This window comes from Eptesicus fuscus, chromosome 12 (genome assembly GCF_027574615.1).
Source record: "Eptesicus fuscus isolate TK198812 chromosome 12, DD_ASM_mEF_20220401, whole genome shotgun sequence".
NCBI lineage: Eukaryota > Metazoa > Chordata > Mammalia > Chiroptera > Vespertilionidae > Eptesicus > Eptesicus fuscus.
This window is the reverse complement of record NC_072484.1, coordinates 39,348,452-39,369,338: the sequence shown is the minus strand read 5'-3', so window position 1 is coordinate 39,369,338 and position 20,887 is coordinate 39,348,452.

Here is a 20,887-nt window from a genome sequence, read left to right as displayed (position 1 = left end):
CACAGACGGGAAAACCTCAGTGTGAAAATATTCTGGCCAGGAATTTTATGGATTCCCTGGTTCTCCCGGACTCCTGCTGCCAGCAGTGGTGGTGGATGGGAGCAACTACTACAATTCAAGGCTGTGACAGTCCCTTCATTGAAACATTTAAGCAAGAATGCAGTTGGTGTAGCCTGAACTTTGACCATTATTTACTACTTCAGTGTGATTTAGTAGAGATTTTTCTAGTACAATAACTGTAATGAAGACTTTCTTGGTTTGATTTGACATTTTCTCTTTATAGACTGTTAACTCTGATATTGTTCCTTAGTAACCAGCCAAGTTCACTGGTAGCATTACGGTTACCTGGAGTAGAATCCCTGGAGAAAGAGCACAAGATAATCACGAATGCATCTGAGGTCAACACTTCCTTGACTATGACTTCATTGAGAAGCAATTTACTTCATATTCTTTCATCAACATTGAAGTCAACGTAAGTGTAAATCTACTCCCAACTCCCGGTCGACATGTAACACTTACTAGTATTTGTCCCAGTGGATTATTTTGAAAAATACAGAGATAGAGTTTCATTTCAGACAGCTTACCAAAAATAAAATATTATGTGCCTTTTGAGGGCCTGCTATGGAATGAAACTTGTTAGAAGGGAATCTATTTATTTTATTTAACTTAGTTGGCAGCTCCATAATCCCATTGTGAGAGCTCCTAACTCTTAGGAGAGAAACTAAGCAAGAAAGAAGACTGTGGGTTTTTAATCTTATCCCCCTCCTTCCCTTCTGTTGCAGAATACTCTTTCTATCATAGAGATGGTGTTCTCAGTTCAAGTACGTTCTTGTTAATAAAATTGACGTGGGTGAGACTTCTAAATCCCTACACATATTCCTTGCAGATAAAAACCAGTCTGCTTGCTAAATATCCATGCTTTTCTTTTCTGTTGGCACATCCTCAGCAAGGACAGTTCACAGCAGGGTGAGCTGCTGCAGTAAATGTCAGGGAAATAGAAAGAGGTCAAGGGGATGGTAGCTCGTTTGAACCTATTGGTTAGTTTTAAATTGACCAGCGCTATAGCAAACAATTCATTCCATCATTAGTCTTACGGCGAGGGGGGGGGGGGGGAGGGAGGGTGCAGGAGGGGGTGGTGACAAACAGCAAAAGTGGGTTAAAAAAATGCCAACACCTGTCGAAATATCTCCCTCTTTATGGTTCACGAGTGGTGGATTGGAGGAGGTGAATGAACCTTCCCCAATTTAACAGAGCTGATCCATTTGTAATTTTTTTTTAAGGAAACTTCCATCTTTGGCCTACCCTGACCGAGTGGTGTGACTATGGATGTACATAATTTTTACCCTTTGACACCATTTGTGGCAACAAACTGGGCCTTCTCAGTCGCTTTGAGATTTCATCCTGTGCGTTGTCACTGGCTTTTGGCACTTGCATTTAAGCATGGTTAAAAAAAAAGAAAAAAAGAAAAGATTATTCTTTTTCCTACCTTGGTATAAAGATGAACTAGTCAATCATTCATGGAGTACCCTACTCACATCCGATGCTACAATTTCGGATGTTGATAATTTACTTTTGATGCTAATTAATTACAAGTAATCATAAAAACAAATTAAAACCACTATACTTATTGCAGGTTTTCTTACGCTCCTGAAATAATGCATTTTTATGCATCTGTTTACTCGCTTTGTAAAAAAATGTAATAATCTATATTCATAGAAAAACAACTTTAGTGCTCTGCGTCAAAGCTGTAAACTGTTATTGGTTATTTGTGTCCCCTCCTCCCCCCGCCCCCCGCCCGCCCCTAAGATATTAAAATGGGAGAATGAAAGTGAGCCACATCAAGTGAAAGAGATTAATGCATTTTAGGAATTTAGACATTTTTTTTTCATTTCTGTTTGTTATTTGTGCATTTATCCCTTTAAGGGACAAAAATATTATTTTGCTCCTGAAAAGGAGTAGGAAAATGGAGCACCAGCGTTGGCTTACAGGCCTAGAAGAGACATAAATCTCTCAGAGACCCCTTTTACATCTTCCCTGTGGGGGAAGGAGAGGGGGTGACTTTCTGGATTTTGTCCTCTCCAACAAAGAGGCCTTTTAGCCTATTTGAGAAATGCGGTGAATGGAACCATAGTGTATCCTCAGCAGAATCACTACTCGTGTTCTGATTTCTCATTCCACTCCTCTGCCACTGCCTTGTAAGCTCCCCTGGGAAGCAGCAGAGCAGTGGGGACATGATGGGTGGGAGTTTGAAGACCTGGGCTTCTGGTGTGGATGCCTGCCATCTTCCTCACAGGGTGCAACCCAATCCAATGTAATAACCTGGGAGAGCTTTGCAAGGTCCTACTCATATCATCACCAAAACATCTAATATGTATTGAATATTAAAGATGCTATATAAGTCAAGTACTTGTGTAGCATCTCACTCAATCCCCCAACACCCCTGCAAAGACAGATTCTATTTTCTGTAATGTTGTAAGCGTCAGTGCTGTCTAGCAAGGGTGAACAAAATCTCAGGGAAGAGACTGTCTGGGCCTGCTTTGCAGGTTTCAGCCCCCACAGCTGTCTATGGGATTCCTTTCCACATCACGCTCACAGTTCGTAAGGCATTGCACACCCCTCAGGGAGGAGTTGGTAGCACCTTTCTTGCTCCAGGGAGGATGTGGAGTAACTTTCCAAGAATTTTACTCTTCCCGAACTCAGCAGCCATTCCCTGCTTCTCCTCCCAAACACCCTTTGAATCCCACCTTCTCATTATTTGGGTTTCTGCTACCCATGGGTGGCCCAGATTCTACTTGGAGATGATAGTAGGTAAAGTAGGGATTTGTCAAGGAAGATAAGTTAAAATTTCTTCCAAATATGATAAGATAGCCTAACCCAGTGGTTGGCAAACCGCGGCTTGTGAGCCACATGTGGCTCTTTGGCCCCTTGAGTGTGGCTCTTCCACAAAATACCACGTGCGGGCGCGCACATACAGTGCAATTGAAACTCCGTGGCCCAGAAGTTGGTTTTTGGCTGGGCGAGTCTATTTATTTATTTATTTTTTATTTAGTCTCTTTTTTCTTTTTTTTCCAAATTTAAAAAAAAATTTCTTTATTGATTAAGGTATCACATATTTGTCCTCATCCCCCCATTCCCATCCCACACCCCTCCCCACACATGCCCCCACCCCCCTGTTGTCCTTAACCACTGGTTAGGCTCGTATGCTTGCACACAAGTCCTTTGGTTGATCTCTCCCCTTTACCCTCACCCTTCCCTACCCTCCCTCTGAGGCCCAACAGTCTGATCCATGCCTCCTTGTTTCTGGGTCTGTTCTTGTTCATCCGTCTATGTTGTTCATTATTTCCCCTAGATGAGTGAGATCATGTACTATTAGAAATACACTTATAAGAACTGAAAATGAGACAAGCAATAATGGTTATGGTGACAGGCAAATGAATCAGTCTGTAGTGAGTTTCTTTCTGGGCCAACAGTTCTTTTGAGACCCAATTTCAATGTCCAACAGTTCCTTATGTGTACATGTCAGCACTGACATTACAGTTCTGGATGGTGGACAAATGGTGGTAATGCAGGTCCGACTCTCTCTGGTTTGGTCCTGGGATGGGCGTGTCTATTTTGAGAAGTGGCTTTAGAACACTCAAGGGGCCAAAGAGTCGCATGTGGCTCGCAAGCTGCAGTTTGCCAACCACAGGACATCCAATAACCACCTCCAGGGTAAACCCAGGGTAAAATGTAAAATACAATTTCTTTACACACACATTACCCAGCCCTCATCCCAAACCAGTCAGATCTTAAGACAACTGTTACATGTTAAGTGGGGGCGGCAGGGGGCGGGGAAGGGAGGGGGTTAGTTTGACCCTGAAGAGGTCTCTGAAATCTGGTCACTTGACTTGTAAATCTTGGGACTTTATGAAGCTGTTGGAAGTCAGACAGACTTGGGGGCTTTAATTTATAATATCAATGTATTAGGTAACTGAAGCCTCAGTTATTAGTTTCAAGCCATCCTATATAATAAAAGGCTAATATGCAAATCAACCAAATGGCAAAACGACCAGTCGCTATGACATGCACTGACCACCAGGGGGCAGGCGCTCAATGCAGGAGCTGCCCCCTGGTGGTCAGTGCGCTCCTACAGGGGTAGTGCAGCTCAGCCAGAAGCCGGGCTCACGGCTGGCGAGCACAGCAGTGTTGGCAGGAGCTTCTCCTACCTCTGCAGCAGTTGGACATCCTCCCAGGGCTCCCGGATTGCAAGATGGCACGGGCGGGGCTGAGGGACCCCTTCCACCCCACCCTGCGAGTGCATAAATTTTGTGCACTGGGCCTCTAGTTGTTTAGAAAATTATTGGCATTTATAATTTTAATTGATTTTCACAAAAATGTATTTGGTTTATCTAGACAAGTCATTTGCATTTATGAATGTTTGGTTGCCCCTTTTTAGTCCCTGAAAACCCAAAGCATGTGAAAGCATATGTTGCTAGCCCTATTTCTAGACCTGTAGAAATGCTACGGAAGTCATACACACTGGGAAGCAATGTGATGGAGGACTTTGCAGGTAAGCACACCTGGTCCAACCTGGCTGCCTCATGTGTGACCTCAAGTAACTTAACCACTTCGGAACTTGGCTTCTTCGTATGGATATGGAAGGATTAAAAAACCCACTGTGATGCCTATGAAGTTTAAACGAGGTCAAGTTAAAAGTGTGAGCAGAATGTCTGGTACAGAATTGGCACATAATAAATGTTCCTTCCTCCTTCTTCCACCCCCTGACTTTTTGAACATGTATCAAAAAGAAGGAAGGATTCTCTGTTCCTACAAATCACCTTTGAATTAGTCCCCAGTATTCGTTTAATCCACCCATAACTTGATTTTCTCCTTTCGCTTCCTTATTCCTCTTTTTTTGCTCTGTGTTTCCCAAAGGGAAGAAGCTAGTCAGTCCATAAGGTCCCCTTGATGGTGGGGTCCCTCCGATGGTTGCCCTCAGTGCCCACCAGACCCTACTCTCTTCTCATTCCATCTTTGTCTTTTCATACTCACCCTGGTTGGCTTGTGCACGATCCACCCTCAAGTTCCATCACCTTCTGTCTGCTTCCCCTGGGGCCGGGGAGGAATGGAGGAGCAGAAGTTGGTAGGAAGAGGTTGTGCCTCCATTTAAGATCCGTGTCGCTGGCCTGGGCTACTGGAGGTTTCACATGCAACAGGGAAGGGTCACTTTGACAACAGGACAGCTTCCAGCTGGATTCTGTTTCCTGGTTGGACATTTGGAGGCTCCTGCTGTCTCCAGGTAGGAGGTGTGCCTACAGACAGTTCATAGCCACCCTAACAATCAAGCTGTATCAAGCAAGGGATGGAGGAGTAGGTAGAGCACAGTGGATGCACTGGGCTCTTTTCTTAAACAATATTTCACACACTTTAGGTTTAATACTACCCTAAAGGCAATCTCCCCAGTGATTACTCGAATAATCACCAAATGTGTATTGTAAGGGAGAATTAATCAACTTAAGTCTAATTCATTGGCTGTTAACCCATTACAGTGTTATTTTAAGAATCCCTTACCGTGAATTTTAAAAATCACATTAATTACCATGAATTTTAAAAATCACATGTTTCAACTGTCTCAGTATCTAGAAAACGGATCCATGCCTAATGACTGACATGGAAACACAGAGTGGAGCATAATAACCCATTCAATTCCATAGTCAACACCATTCACATCCCCCCTGCCCTCCATCAACATACACATTCAAACACATGAACTAGAGAGAGTCATGTCCTGGTTTGGAATCATCCTCACAGGGGCCTGACTAGTGAAGGGAAAATTCCCAGGCCACTATAAGCAGCCAGCAAGAGGCAAGGAAATCACAATTCATATTTGAGCATATGTGCACTGTTTTTCTGTTTATAAGGCTTTTTTTTTTTGCTTGTACAACAATTTGAGTAATCCTTAAAGCAGTTTGTGGTGGTCTCTATTGTTATCCTAATTTCACTTATGTGGAAACTGTGACTTAGAGACCCAACATTCCCAGAAAGAAGTTGTCAGAACTCGAATGCAGTCTCCTCTGACTCCAAATCCTGCATTTGACCACAGCATTAACCCTGCGTCTTCAGTCATCAAAAGATACCATACCCAAGGTCTATGGGACTAATAATGAGGGTTTTGCTTAAAGTGCGGAAGGAGCAACTCCAAGATGCTTTCTGGTCTAAAAGAGACTTGGGAACTAGCACCACACAAAATTGTGACATTTCCTAGTACATTTGGAGTATATCCTCCTTTCTCTGCACTAATTCTCCTCCTGTTTGCTTTTCTCTCTCCCTTATCCCCACTGCAGACACCCAGGGAAGGGGTTAAGGAGTATGAATGGGGAAAAGAAAAGCAGACAGGTTTTTTCTCAGTTCTGAAATGCCATCACATCTATGACCCCCCAGGGCATTATCATGATACCCCTACATCTGACTGCCTGATATTCCTGCCCAGAGAATAAAGGACACAAGCATAAATGCTGAATATGTGTACAATCCAAGCAACTTCATGATGACAAATCAAAATAAAAAATGAAAACATGCTTTCACAGGCCACGTGGCCGTGGCTAATGACTCCACTTTTGTTAAACAGGTGGGTGTTTACACTTGTTCAAGGTGGCAGAGCTGATGATCTACAACAGCAACAGAGCCTTCATGCCAGACCTAAGAAAAAATCATCTTCTAGAGAATTTTGACTTCAAATGAACACCAGATCGTACAGATGACAACAATGAACAAGTCCACTAAGTGGGCTTTGGCCAAGAAGATAAAATTCACAATTCCATATTCTGTCATTACAGCACGTGGTCTCCAAGGACTCTCCTGTTTCTTCTGGCCCGGTGTGGGCAAGAAAAAGTAAAACAGTTCGAGAAAAGACAAAGAAACGGATGTATCCAGAAGAAGCTGCTTCCTTCATAGGCAGGCTCAGTCCTGCTATAAGGAGAGCTACGCCCCTAAAAAACAAACAAAAGCTAGAACGGAATTGGTGACATGGCCACTTTTGCTCCTGCTGAGCTTGGAACTGGAATGAAAAAGAAAGGCTGAGGGTGAGACTGAAGAAAATGAGGCTGGAGTGACAGAAGCCAGTGATTTGGTTTGTTTTGTTTTAGACAGGGTGTAAAATGTCCAGAGTCAAAGAATTTTGGGGAGATTAGTCAAAAGGCGAGGACCCAGGCAAGAATGCCGAAAGGACTATCGCTGGGGATTCCTCTTGGGCATACGCAGGGGAAACCATGTAAACAGTAAGGCCGAGCAAGGAGGCAATCAGATTGACACTGGAAGGGAGGCATCTCATTAGAGCTTATGTGTATGTCTGAATTGGTGGTGGTGGCGGTGATGGTGGTGATGGTGGCTTAATTACAACAGTCTTTGAAAGGAGGTGACCCAGGGCTTCTTGGAGAGCCCCATCTATGGAATGGTTTCTTGGTTTTACAGGACATCCTAACATAACCCGTATCCTAGACCAGAGCTATAAACCAGTAAAGTGAAGAGCCATTTGGCCCATTCATTCACTTATTCATCTCTTTTCTTTTGACCAAGAGGTAATGAGTAAGTATTTCATGCCAGGTACCATGCTAGATGCTGGGAATACAGGCACGAGGAACAAATGGTCCCTGCCCTCTGAGAAATAGACAGCCTTGTATTCAGACAATTATAAGAGATAATGAAAAATGACAGAAGAAATAGCTGGGCATTATTAGAATAGATGGTAGGGCCATGAAAAAGCCTGGAGGATCGAATTCTTTTTCCCAAAAAAGGAAGCTAAGGAGACATATTTCAGGAGCATTTAGTAAATATTTGAGGGCAATGCAATAAGATCTTTTTTAAAATTAATTGTTAATGGAGGTATGACATACTTACAGTGAATTTCACAAATCTTAAGTGTTCAGCTAAACTTTTGTGTGCATACACCTGTGTCATCCCTATGCAGATCAAGATACGGGGTATTTCCACAGCCCAGCAGATTCCCATGCTACCTCTCAGCCAATGCCCTCCCCCCAGAGGTTAGTGTTGACTGACTTGAACTTCCCACTTGAAATGGAATAACATAGTCTTCTTTGTGTCTGTCTTTCTCCACTTATCAACTCAATGAGATCACCCAGATTATGCAAATATCTCTATACTAAAATGAGGTCGCAGGGGAAGTCATTCCTGGATTTTAGGATTTTCTGAAGGGGAGTTAATTGGCTGGGAATGGGGAAACAGATGGTAGAGTGGAAAAAACAAAAAAGTTTAGATTCCATGGGGGTGGGTTTCAGTTGTGAAGAGGCCACTTGCTAGCTGTGTATCCTGAGAATATCATTCTCTGAGTTTCAGTTTTCTTCTCTGTAAAATGAAGATAACACTACCACCTACTTTATGGAGCTGTTAATATAATGTACGTAAGAAATCACTTTTAAAGTGAAACACAGATAGATTTTTTAAAGTATTTTATTAGTTTTTCATTTGCACACTAATTGATGTACATGTGTATTTATGAATGGCTAAAGATATGTAAAAAACAATTTTTCCATTACACCTTTTATAAGCATGCTCTCAGTAATCAATGGAGTTTTATTACTCAAATACAATTCAATTAACATTCAAAAATTGCCTTGTTAAATTTAAGATCTTATTCTAGTTGCATGTAATATGAAGTTAAGACATGGGTCGGTGTTCTACATCTTGGGATCTGGTTGCCAAATCAAACAATACTCTGAATTTACCAGACCTGCTAACACCTGTAATAATGCACATTAAAAAGTACCCTACCTCGAGCATCTATTTCCTTCTGTTACAAGTCTTGCATTGTAAAAAAGCAAAAGCAAACATTCCACAGAAGGAAAGAAAGGTTTTAGATTTCTGTAGTCCTCCCCCCATACACACCCCACCCCGATTTTCAGTTTGTTACCACAAAGGGAAAATGCAGAGATGAATGCCTCTTGAAATGAGAAGCAACAGGAGAAGGCTAGGATGAAAAGTTTCAATTTGCGTCAAGTTAGAGGAAGTTAAGACTTGGAGACTGACTTTTTAATTTCTTGAATTGATTGGTAAATACCTTACTTGCTCTTCAGCAAGATGATGAGTTCAAAATTAGAAAATAGATTCATTCAAATTCTCCACCAACTGTTGTAAATTTTCTTGCTGATGGGAAAGAGGGGGAATTCATTTTCTCAATGGCTACATTGCCAGCCATCATCTGGAGCAGTCTGTCTATAAACATGAAACCAGAAACGTTGGCGGGAGGAGACATTAACCAATCCCCTACCAGGCTGTAAGTAATACCACATCCTCCACCTGGCACCATTAATAATCCTATTCAATGAACCCTTTATTATTAATATCACTAGTATAAAAAATGACCCCACACTTACAGGTGTAACTTAATGAGGCACATGTTGTGGCCAGATGTCTTGCAAGGCCGGCTCCACCACCACAGTACACATCTTTGTGCACGTTTCATAAAAAGAAACCATCTGAAAGCATTCATTTCAAGAGCATATTCATCACGCACCGTGGTCAGCTCAGGAGTGACGCTCTTCTACTTAAGTTTAAACAGATGGAAAAAACCTGGGACTTATATTCAACATACCTTGTTGGGGTTTTTTGTTGTTGATTTTTTAAAAGTAATTATCTGATTAAAACTGCCAAATACATTTTCTCCTTTTCACTTCCACCATGAAAATGTTGAGGAGTTGGCAGGACCATCACAGCCTCCAGTTAGAAGGGACTCCTGCCATTCAACTGGCCTCCACCTGCTGCCGGTTTTGTGATTATATTTCTTTCTCCTTCCCTGCATTTGCAAAAAATGTAGAACAGATTCTTGTCAAAATTCAAGAGCCATTCGGAAGTTGAGTTAAATAAGAATGACACCTAATTATGATAACGGAGAAGCCTTGTTTAAACTTTCTGGCCTGGGTCTTCCAGAGGAAGTAAGGTTTCATATGGACATAGAAGTTCTTGAGGGTCCCCACATAGGAAATAGACCTGCTTTCTGCTGCCAGCTCACAGCATGGATGTCCTGTGTGAACCAGCATTTGTGGGGATCCCCTCTAGGGTACAGAGTTGTTGAATCTGTAGCTCTCATTAACTCTCTGTAGAGGATTCAGGGGTGTAGGTGATGGTGTAATAGAACCACTGTGGGCTAAATTGGGATTTTTGCTAGTCCTTAAGAAAAAGCATTAGGTAGAGAAGGGGGATAAAAGCCTAAGAAAAGTTTCAGAGAAGGGAATGATCACGCAGGATTAGACGTGTGGGTGCCCTCAATAAGCTGATAAAGGGGCACTGTGGGCAGGCTTTTGATTTGGCACTCTTTCAAACTGGTGTTCTCTAAATTTTTTTCAGAAAAGAAAAAAAAAAGAGTAAGAAGTTATATAAAAGGAAGGGCAGAAAATATGGAGTTGGCGTGGCAGCAGCTAAAAGTTCTTCATTCTCAAACTCAGCTTTGGCTCCAAACACATATACTTCACTCAACACAGTGAAAGCCCTGATTTTAAGATGATTCAATATTGTTTGAAGGTTATTTTAAGCCCATCTGTTGAGCCTCGAGGGTGTGTCTTATGCTACTCGAACACAGATTGTCAAAGAAAACCTTCCCTCCACAGGTAGGAGGCTCCTTGAGAAGAGATTTAGAAATGCAATTTGCTCCATCTTGCTACATTTCTATTGTTTTGGGAATAGTAACTCCTGGAATATTCTAGTTAGCATAGGTAAAATATCCCGAAGAATATCTTAATACATTTATAGGGTGGTGTATCATGTACCCACTTGGGTGGCCTACTCCTCAATCCAACTTTGTGAACTTGATATGGCTAGGCAGCGAGATGAGCAAAACTAGTTATCTAGTTCAACCACCCTCCAAGGCTTGAACCTCCTCTCCCACATCCCCTTCACTGGCCTGTGCTCACATTCCTCCAGGAATGAGCCAGAATATTTGATTATTCTGTTGATTTCCATTTTCCTTCCTTTCTTCCATTTTCCTTCCTTTCTTCCCATTAGAATGTCTATCAGTTTCTCTCTCTCTTTTCTCCTCTCTACCTCTGTCCAATCTTCTTCCTTTGCAGACAAACTTTCTCCTTTTCTAAGGTTGACAAGGCAGTATAAACTTCCAAGGGTTACATATTACTAGCTCAGTCATCTGGAGGAAGAACAATTTCTTGGTTCTAGTTCCAAAATTTCCCAGGAAGGATGCTGGTGGACCTTCCTCCCCCGGTTCTCTCTCCCTACGAGAAAAAGGATGCTGGTGCATACATCACCTCATAGTTGTAGCCAAACTTCAAGTAGCAGAGCCTTGGGAGGTCCCTGGGGAATCATGAAGAAACATTAAAATTACATTGTGGAGGCTCCGAGTAGAGCCAGCATATTTGATTATCCTGTTCTTTCCAGAAGGATAACCTGCCTAAATCAGGGGTAGATTAGATTGATTGAAACAAAGGGAGACCAGGGCCAGAGAGACAAATTTAAAGGATGTTACTTATCTCCAAGGATGTTCATTACAGAATTATTTATAATGGTAAAAGATTAGACATATAAATTGTCTAACAATCAAGAATTAGCTAAATAAATCATCATCATAAATTACAGCACGGCCACATGATGGGATACTGTGCACTCACCAAATTTCTGTTCTGGAATTTTTTTTTTTTTTTAGGAAGCATATTTCAAAGCTCATGATCTCATACTATCTAGCCTCTTAGGAGACATAGATATCACATAGCACATGTTGAAAACATTGAGTCTAGAAATAGTTGAATTCCAAACCTGTCTCTGCCAAACCCAAATCAACTTTTCTCATAAAGTTACTCTCTAACCCTGATTAGCTAAGACTACTAAATCTTTAACTGGTGCCTTTTCCAGTAGAATTTATGGTGACATTATATGATTTGCTCAAACACACATATGTAGTACAAAATAATTGTCACTAACCTCTTGGACAAATTACATCTTTAATCATTCAAGCTGATATATAAAAAAGTAAAAATCATTTGGCATCGGCCACCTTGAATATAAAATATAACCCTGGCTGGTTTCATTGGGGACTGAGTTGGGGGAAACATACAAAAATCAGGAGACAGACAAAAATCAGGCTCTCTCTGCCTGGAAAAACTCTGCATTTGAGATTCCACCACTATCTATCTGAGCATTCTCTTGCAACTACTAAGCTGCTTTAGGGACTATTAGCTGTTTGAAGGAAGTCATGCTTTAATCGTTTTTTAAAAGCTGGTCTCAATCTATAGATTCAATGCACTCCCCATTAAAATACCAATGGCATATTTCACAGACCTTGAAAGAACTCTCCAAAAATTCATCTGGAATAAAAAAAGACCCCGAATAGCCACAGCAATCCTGAGAAAGAAGAATAAAGTAGGAGGGATCTCAATACCAGATTTCAAGCTGTATTACAAAGCCACTGTTCTCAAAACAGCCTGGTACTGGCACAAGAACGGACATATAGATCAATGGAACAGAATAGAGAATCCAGATATTGACCCAAACCACTATGCCCAATTAATATTTGACAAAGGAGGCATGAACATACAATGGAATAAAGACAGTCTCTTCAATAAATGGTGTTGGGAAAATTGGACAGATACATGCCAAAAAATGAAGCTAGATCACCAACTTACGCCATACACAAAAATAAACTCAAAATGGATACAGGACTTAAACATAAGACGGGAAACCATAAAAATTTTAGAGGAATCCACAGGCAGCAAAATCTCAGACATATGCCAAAAGAACTTCACCGATACTGCCCCTAGGGCAATGGAAGCTAAAGAGAAAATAAACAAATGGGACTACATCAAAATAAAAAGCTTTTTTACAGCAAAAGAAACTATCAACAAAACAACAAGAAAGCCCACTGCATGGGAGAACATATTTGCAAATGGCATCACTGATAAAGGTTTAATCTCCAACATCTACAGGCAGCTTATACAACTTAATAAAAGGAAGATAAATGATCCAATAAAAAAAAATAGGCAACGGACCTAAATAGAGTCTTTTCAAAAGAAGACAGAAGGAAAGCCAAGAGACATATGAAAACATGCTCAACGTCACTAATTATCCGAGAGATTCAAATCAAAACAACAATGCGGTACCATCTCACACCTGTCAGAATGGCTATCATCAACAAACGACAAGTGTTGGCGAGGGTGAGGAGAAAAAGGAACCCTCGTGCACTGCTGGTGGGAATGCAGACTGGTGCAGCCACTGTGGAGAACAGTATGGAGTTTCCTCAAAAAACTGAAAATGGAACTCCCATTTGACCCAGTAATCCCACTCCTAGGAATATATCCTAAGAAACTGGGAACACCAATAAGAAAGGATATATGCACCCCCATGTTCATAGCAGCACAATTTACAATAGCTAAGATCTGGAAACAGCCTAGGTGCCCATCAGCAGATGACTGGATCAGAAAACTATGGTACATCTACACAATGGAATACTATGCTGCCATAAAAAAGAAGGAATTCTTACCATTTGCAGCAACCTGGATGGAATTGGAGAACATTATGTTAAGTGAAATAAGCCAGTCAATGAAAGAAAAATACCACATGATCTCACTCATTTATGGATAATAAAGAACATTATAAACTTGAACAAAAAGATAGATCAAACAGTCTGTCAAATTACAGCAGGAAGGTTAGGGAGAGGTGGGGAAGATAAGAGATCAATCAAAGGACTTGTATGCATGCATATAAGCATAACCAATGGACGCAAAACTCCGGGGGGGGGTGAGGGCATATATGGGAGTGGGGTGGGGGGGGAGCAATGGTAAGATATGTACACATATAATACCTTAATAAAAAAAATTGGAAAAAAAAAAAAAAGCTGGTCTCAAGAAAAGTGGGGAGAGCACAGTAAACGAGTAAATAAAGTTGGAAGTGGGCTGTGGTGGCCAATGAAATAACACTTTGTTGACAGAGCCCTTCCAGTACCCAATCTGCAGCCTCGGCACAGTTACATCCTTAGTCGAGTGATGCTCTTGGCAAAATCAGTGTCTTTCGTGAGGTGTCTTCGACCAGGGTTTATGGAACCGGCTTACAGAGGCATCACTTTAATTGTGTTGCAAGGAAGAATAGCGCTATCATCTCAAAAGGACAGAATACTTGTGAAATTTATGTAGCTCTTTAATACAATGCGCTTTGGTTTAAAGAGGTGGGGATTTACATGTGTTAAGTGCTCCTACAAATCTACTTTACCCTTTCCTGGAAAAGGGCAACCCAATAATAATAGTTAAATTTATGTGTATAATGCCTGTATGGTAGAACTGCTCAAATCGGTAAATATTACACAGCAGACTAACGACTTCTGCTTTTAATCTTGAAATATCTTCAACAAAATGCTGTCTGCTGAGCCAGGGACACTGAGCCCACACTCTTTAAACCTTTACGGTCTGGTTCGGTATTGTGAGCAGAAGATTATAAAACCCAAACTCCAAATGGGCTTCCTGCCCACTGTTGTTTCCAGATTCTGCCCACCCTGCATATAGATGTCAGAATATTCTTTCTTAAATAACATTTTCAAAAGAGTGCTTTTCTATTGAATTTTATATCCCATCTATTTTCATCTCTCTGTCCTTACAAGCCTCCAACAACTTTTCTGGCTTTTATTTTTCCACTGGGGGAAAAAAAAACACACCACACACTTATTTTTCATTTTGCTTCAGTGTGAAATGTATAAGCAAATCTTCAAAGTATTAACTTGCTCATCAAACACACACATACACATGCTGGATAGAATCAATAGAGTTTTAAAAGGTAATAGCATGTGTACATTCCTCTCTTTAGAACTGCTCCCATGCCAACTCCCTGCCCCAGCTGAAGGGCAGGGCCCCTCTGGCCTTGTTTTGTCATGGGATTTTCTTCCTCTCTGGCCACCGTGGATGGGACCTGGGGTGGATGCCTGACCCATGACCAGGACCATTCAGATTCACTCTCTTAAGAATTTAAACTAAGACACAAGAGACCAGAGGTCATGGTGCTCCCTGGCCCATGAAAACTTGGTGCGGAGAGAGGCCGTCTGCTGAGAAAAGCAAGAGAATGGAGCAGATGGCCGATCATGTGGCCCCAGAGAGAAAAAAAGAGACTGAGAAAGTAGCTGCTTTCCTGCTGATGGGTTCCCGGGTCCTGGTTCAGTCTTCTGAGGACCGGCTGTACTTCCCGCCCCGAGGTTCTATGTGACATCCCTGTACCGTTACGATCTCTCTGATCTTTAATTAGGTGCAGTAGATTTCTGCTTCTTTCACCCAGAAGGAAACGACAGTAATGCACATGCATCCACATGGATCATGCATCTTTATCTATAAACACACACATGCAGATATCATTTATATTTTTATGTGCTATGTACTGAGAGAGTAGACTTAAAACAGTAACAAATACTAGGACTTGGCCACTACTTTCATATGAGTCTTAACTTACAACGCAGGCAGTAAAAGGTAGTGAGAGGAAACCACTGGAAGGCTCTAAAGGATTTGAAAGAGGAAGCTCACCTGTCCCATAGACTGGGCTGGTCAGCCGAGGGAAGGACTCATGAGGAGGAGAATAAGAAGGGGCCTCACATGCAGCAATAAAATAGGCAAGGTGTAGATAGATGTCAAAGACAAGAGAGAGAAAGAAGAAGAAAAAAAAAAGAAAGTAAGAAGACAATGCGGGTGTTTTTCTGGATTTGGCAGGTGATTAAACAACCTTGCTTTAAAGAGGACTCAGATTGCAAATTGCTGTGTGCATGTTCTCAAAGCCCCTTCCTTCCTTCCCAATATCCCTGGAGTTGGAAGCTATTATGGGCTAAAATATTTGTTTTCTAATGCGAGATTTCAAACTGATTGAATTGATAAGGGTTATTAACTAAGCTGATTGAGTTTTCTTTATAGATACCAATATTTTGATACTTTATCAAAATAAGATTATAAGTTCTATAAAATACAGTTGTTATTTTTTTAATTTTGAAAGCCATCTTTGGTTCTAAGTGGTCTGCCATTCTCTCTAAGTAAGATAGCATAGTAAGTAACTCTGGTTTCTTTCCCCTAAAACTAGATTCAAATTCCTTATCATCTTCAATGGAATTTTACATACACAGACACAGTCACACAAATGCACATAGAACGTTAGAGCGATAAAGAGGCCTCATTTGACAATGAGGCTGGAGGTTGCAGCTATTAGTGCTCTGGATTTTGCAGTCTCAAGGACCTCTTCCTCCTTGCAATCATGTGACTGTGACCTCAACTGTAAGTGAAGTTAATAATAGACCCTACCTCACAGTGCTGCTGCAAGGATTAGGTGAGGGCATGCATGCAAGACACCCAGCACAGGGTCTGGTTCACAATAAGCATTCCAAACTGGTCAGCATTGTTATTGTCAGAAGATTTCCCAGGTTTGGGCAGCTAGACACTAACAGAGCTAAGACCTGAACTCAGGTCTCCTGACCTTCAAACAAGGTTTCTTTCCATAATTTGTCATACAAGGAGATTTAGAACTTCTTTGGACGTGGCAAAGGGAATAAAAGAATTGGAAGACAGGGTACCTAGGAGCTGTGCTAGACAAGTCAATCAAAGCTATCTTTCACTTAAATTTAAATTTAAAATATTTTGTTTGCATTGTGTGATTTGGCAATGATGGAGAGAGCATATGTGTGTTTTTAATGTGTGTTTTTTTTCCTATTTGTAAAATTCTTATGTAGTCTCAGTTGAAATTAAAGACATGGTATTTTTTGGTACTTTAGTTAGATCAGCACATCTCCAAAGACCATGTATGGTGGCAGAGCACCAAAAAAAAAGCTCAAGGTAGGAGGATGGACTGGATCAAGACTCATGAAGTGGAAATCCTGCAAGGCAGAAGCCAGTTCATCTGCAGAAACCATCACTTCCTGTCTAGGTCTTTTCCTCACCCTATGCTCAAACTTGCATGCTTCATTCTGTTCCATGCCAGAGTCAGGAGAAAGGCATCTAGGATATGTCATGTATGTGCACCTTGAATCTGAGGTTTTGTATCTACCATTTACATGGGAGAATTCTCAGACATGTTCTGCGAATCAAGCATTTAAATATATTTATTTTATGTTCTCTATAAAATTTGTGTTATTTGATATTCTTGGGATTCTAATGCTACTGTTTCTTGTGTCTTTTGACTCACCCACACATAGAATCATTTCTTTATTTTTAAAAATATATTTTATTGATTTTTTACAGAGAGGAAGGGAGAGGGATAGAGAGTTAGAAACATTGATGGGAGAGAAACATTGATCAGCTGCCTCCTGCACACCTCCCACTGGGAATGTGCCCACAACCAAGGTACATGCCCTTGACTGGAATCAAACCTGGGACCCTTCAGTCCACAGTCCACTGAGCAAAACCAGTTAGGGCTCATTTCTTTATTTTTATAATATTGAATTGCAAGCTTTTCTTCAGCAGGGATTTATCTGGTTAGATAGTGTACTTTCATGGAGAGGTGTTGAACTTACTTCTGCTTGGTAGCCCAGAAGTATTACCAGTCTATGTTTGCATTTTATGTTAATTCTTTAGCTTATTTCGAACTTTAAGGTTACTAAGTTCAACACTTCTACTAATCATTCCTTTCAAACACTAATTTTCAATTCCCTCTGCATTTCAGCACATAGAAATTTCTTTCCCTCTTTCCTCTTTCCTTTTTCCTCTCCTTCGTCCCTCCCACCCTTTTCCTCCCCTCCCTGGACTCTACCCTTTAGATGCTAGTAGCTGTCCCTTCTAGGGTGTGACAAATAAAAATGTCCCCAGACATTGTCAAATGTTCCCTGTGAAGCAGTACTGCCCCTGATTAAGAATCACTTATATAACCTCACTAGAGGCCCGGTGCACAAAATTCGTGCACGGTGTGTGTGTGGGGGTGTCCCTCAGCCTGGTCTGCACTCTCTCCAATCCGGGACCCCTCGGGGGATGTCTGACTGCTGGTTTAGGCCTGATCCTGCAGTCGGACATCCCTCTCGCAATCCAGGACCATTGGCTCCTAACCACTCGCCTGCCTGCCTGATCACCCCTAACCACTCTGCTTGCCTGCCTGATCATACCAACCACCTTCGCCTGCCTGATTGCTCCCACCTGCCCCCCCTGCTGGCCTGATCGTCCCCAACTGCCCCCCCTGCCCTCCCCTGCTAGCCTGATCACCCCCAACTGCCCTCCCCTGCTGGCTTGATCCCTCTAACTGCTCTCCCTTGACAGCCTGATCGCCCCAACTGCTCTCCCCTGCCGGTTTGATCTCCTCTAACTGCCTCTGCCTCAGCTCCGCCACCATGGCTTTGTCCAGAAGGACGTCCGGAAGGTCTCTGGAAGGTCTCCTGATCTAATTAGTATATTACTCTTTTATTAGTATAGATACTGGATATGGAGGCTGAATTTTCTAGCTGTTCCTTGTATGAAAATCTACTTTATTGACTATAAGAATCTGGGACCACCTTTGTATTCCACCCACCCATCATCACAGTGCTGGATACTCAGACTTCACTAAGATACTTACTGCTTAACTCAAAAGAGACAATCAAGCTAGTTGTTTAACATTAATTTCTGACTTGTACTAAGGTTGATTTAAATAGAGGTAACATCAAGACCAATTATTTTTGCTAACTCTTAAAATGTCAGTTACTTCAAAACACATCCTTCTTATACAACATGTAACACAACCCAAACTCGAATTTTTGGTCTTTTCTCTGATCACAATTCCCAACATACTCCACACAATAGCTGGGATATTTAAAATTTGGTTTTAGTTGCCATCTATTCATTTCCTTCTTTACAGTGAACTAGAAATTTCTCAGATGCACTGAGGATGTCTTCCTCGAGATCCCTTTGTCACGGGTGTCAAGATGCCTGAATTTTAAATCACTAGAGATGTTCAGCCAAAGAGGAGGCACGGGGGATTTTGCTCTGTGCCTCACACCCGGCCTGGCAGGCAGGAATGTTCAAGGAGACTGTTTGTTCCTCTGAGAGGCTTATTATCCTGACATTTATCACATTCTGATAAATACAAATTTTCCACTTCTAGTTTTACTGCTATGTCCTCTTTTGTACTTCTTTCTGTCTTGCCAATGGAGGCACACATGTGAATATAAACACCAATACGGACCCTTGTGAATAAATATGTATTGCTATGTTTATTCCTTACTGAAAACAGCAGCCTATTGTACAGAAGGCATAAGGCCGGGATTGAGAAACACACCTGTTGTGACTTTCTACTGGAGTCACTGAAAACTTCATACCATGGAAGAGGGATGTCAAGGGGATATACACATGGGGTCCAAGTGCAGAGGCATGTCATGGGGGTGCGGGGAGACCAGAGGCACTTTACATCATGGAATTGCCATGGGCTGGGATGTGGCCCTCAGCTTTGGGATCACGTGATGAGCTTTGTAATCATACTGGTGAGGAGTGGGTACAAGGACAGACTCACAAAAGCACAGATCCCAAGACAATGCCCATAATGCCAGTTACTGATTTACCACGAGAAGTATAGCAGTAAGTGTACCATGTGGTAGGACTGCTTCTTATCCCCCTGTAAGCTTTGCCATGGCCAGCCAGGTAGTCAGCAGAAGGAAGTCTAATGGGCATGGAGGACGGACAAAGGGATGTAGACAGACTGCTCAATCCAAGATACACAAGACATCCATTCTCCCCACAGGGACACACACACCACCATAGCAGTGAAGAGTTTTGCCCAGAGGATCCTCTCTCTGGCTTGGGCTCCCTCAGTGTTTCCATGGTCAACCAAACCCTTCTGACTGACCCTTTTTTTTTCTGAAAAGAAATTATCCTTTTGGGTGGGGGGAAGTAGAAGAAGATATACAGGAGGTAAATGGTGATGGAAGGAGACTTGACTTGGGGTGGTGAACACACAATACAATATACAGATGATGTATTATAGAACTGTACACCTGAAACCCATATAATTTTATTAACCAATGTCACCCCAATAAATTCAATACATCAAATTTAAAAAAGAAAAAAGTTATACTGTTGATAGTTTATTCTCTTCTGGAATCCCACCCTGGAAAACAGAGGAGATGTGGGTGAGCCGTGAGGTAAGGGAGACCCAAGTCTTGACCAAGGAAGGCTATGTTGAGAAGTAAGGAAGTGATTTTAAAAGCCAGGTCAATACAGAGCTCAGGAGAGCAAATTAGAAAGTCTTATATTTTTAAAAATGACTTTTGATGTCTTTGCTTTGATTCTTCATGTGTAGATTTATAGTTTAACTCCAAGAAAATAATGTTAGTTTTATCTATTTTAAATCCTCATTTGAAGGTGAAGGTGAGAAGGGACCACATTTTCTACCCCTATGGAAATCTGTGAATGTTTGAAGTGTATAAAGTGCCTCTCGCCAAGGACAGCAGCACTGCAGAGTGGAGAAGAGTGTGAACTCTGAACTGGACTCTCTGGTTATGAACTCCAGTGTCTCATTTCCTAGTTTGGGCAAATTACTCTTTTGTATCTGTTTCTTTATCTCTAAAGTGGGACTGACAAGGGTGGTAGTGAGGATCAAATGAGTTCATACAAATAAAGGGCCTAGATCTGTACCTTGTGCATAGAAAGCCTTTCAAGGTGTTAGCCAGTATTTTTAAATCTGATTAACTGAAATATCTGAGAGTTTCTAACAATTTCTTTATCAGATGGAAAATCCATCATTAAAGTTTTTTTAAGTGTACAACCCAACAATTCAATATTTAAATGTATTATGAAATGATTGCCGTGGTAAGTCTAATTAATAGTTGTCATTAAAGTTTCCTTTTTAATGTTTATGTGGAGACTTGTATTTACTTAATCTCTAAAACATGGAGAAAGGTATATGTAATATAGATTCTAAGAGTCCTTGGAAACCCCCCTTTGGCACCTCATCACTCTTTAGTGCTGGAGAGCGTGGACCACAG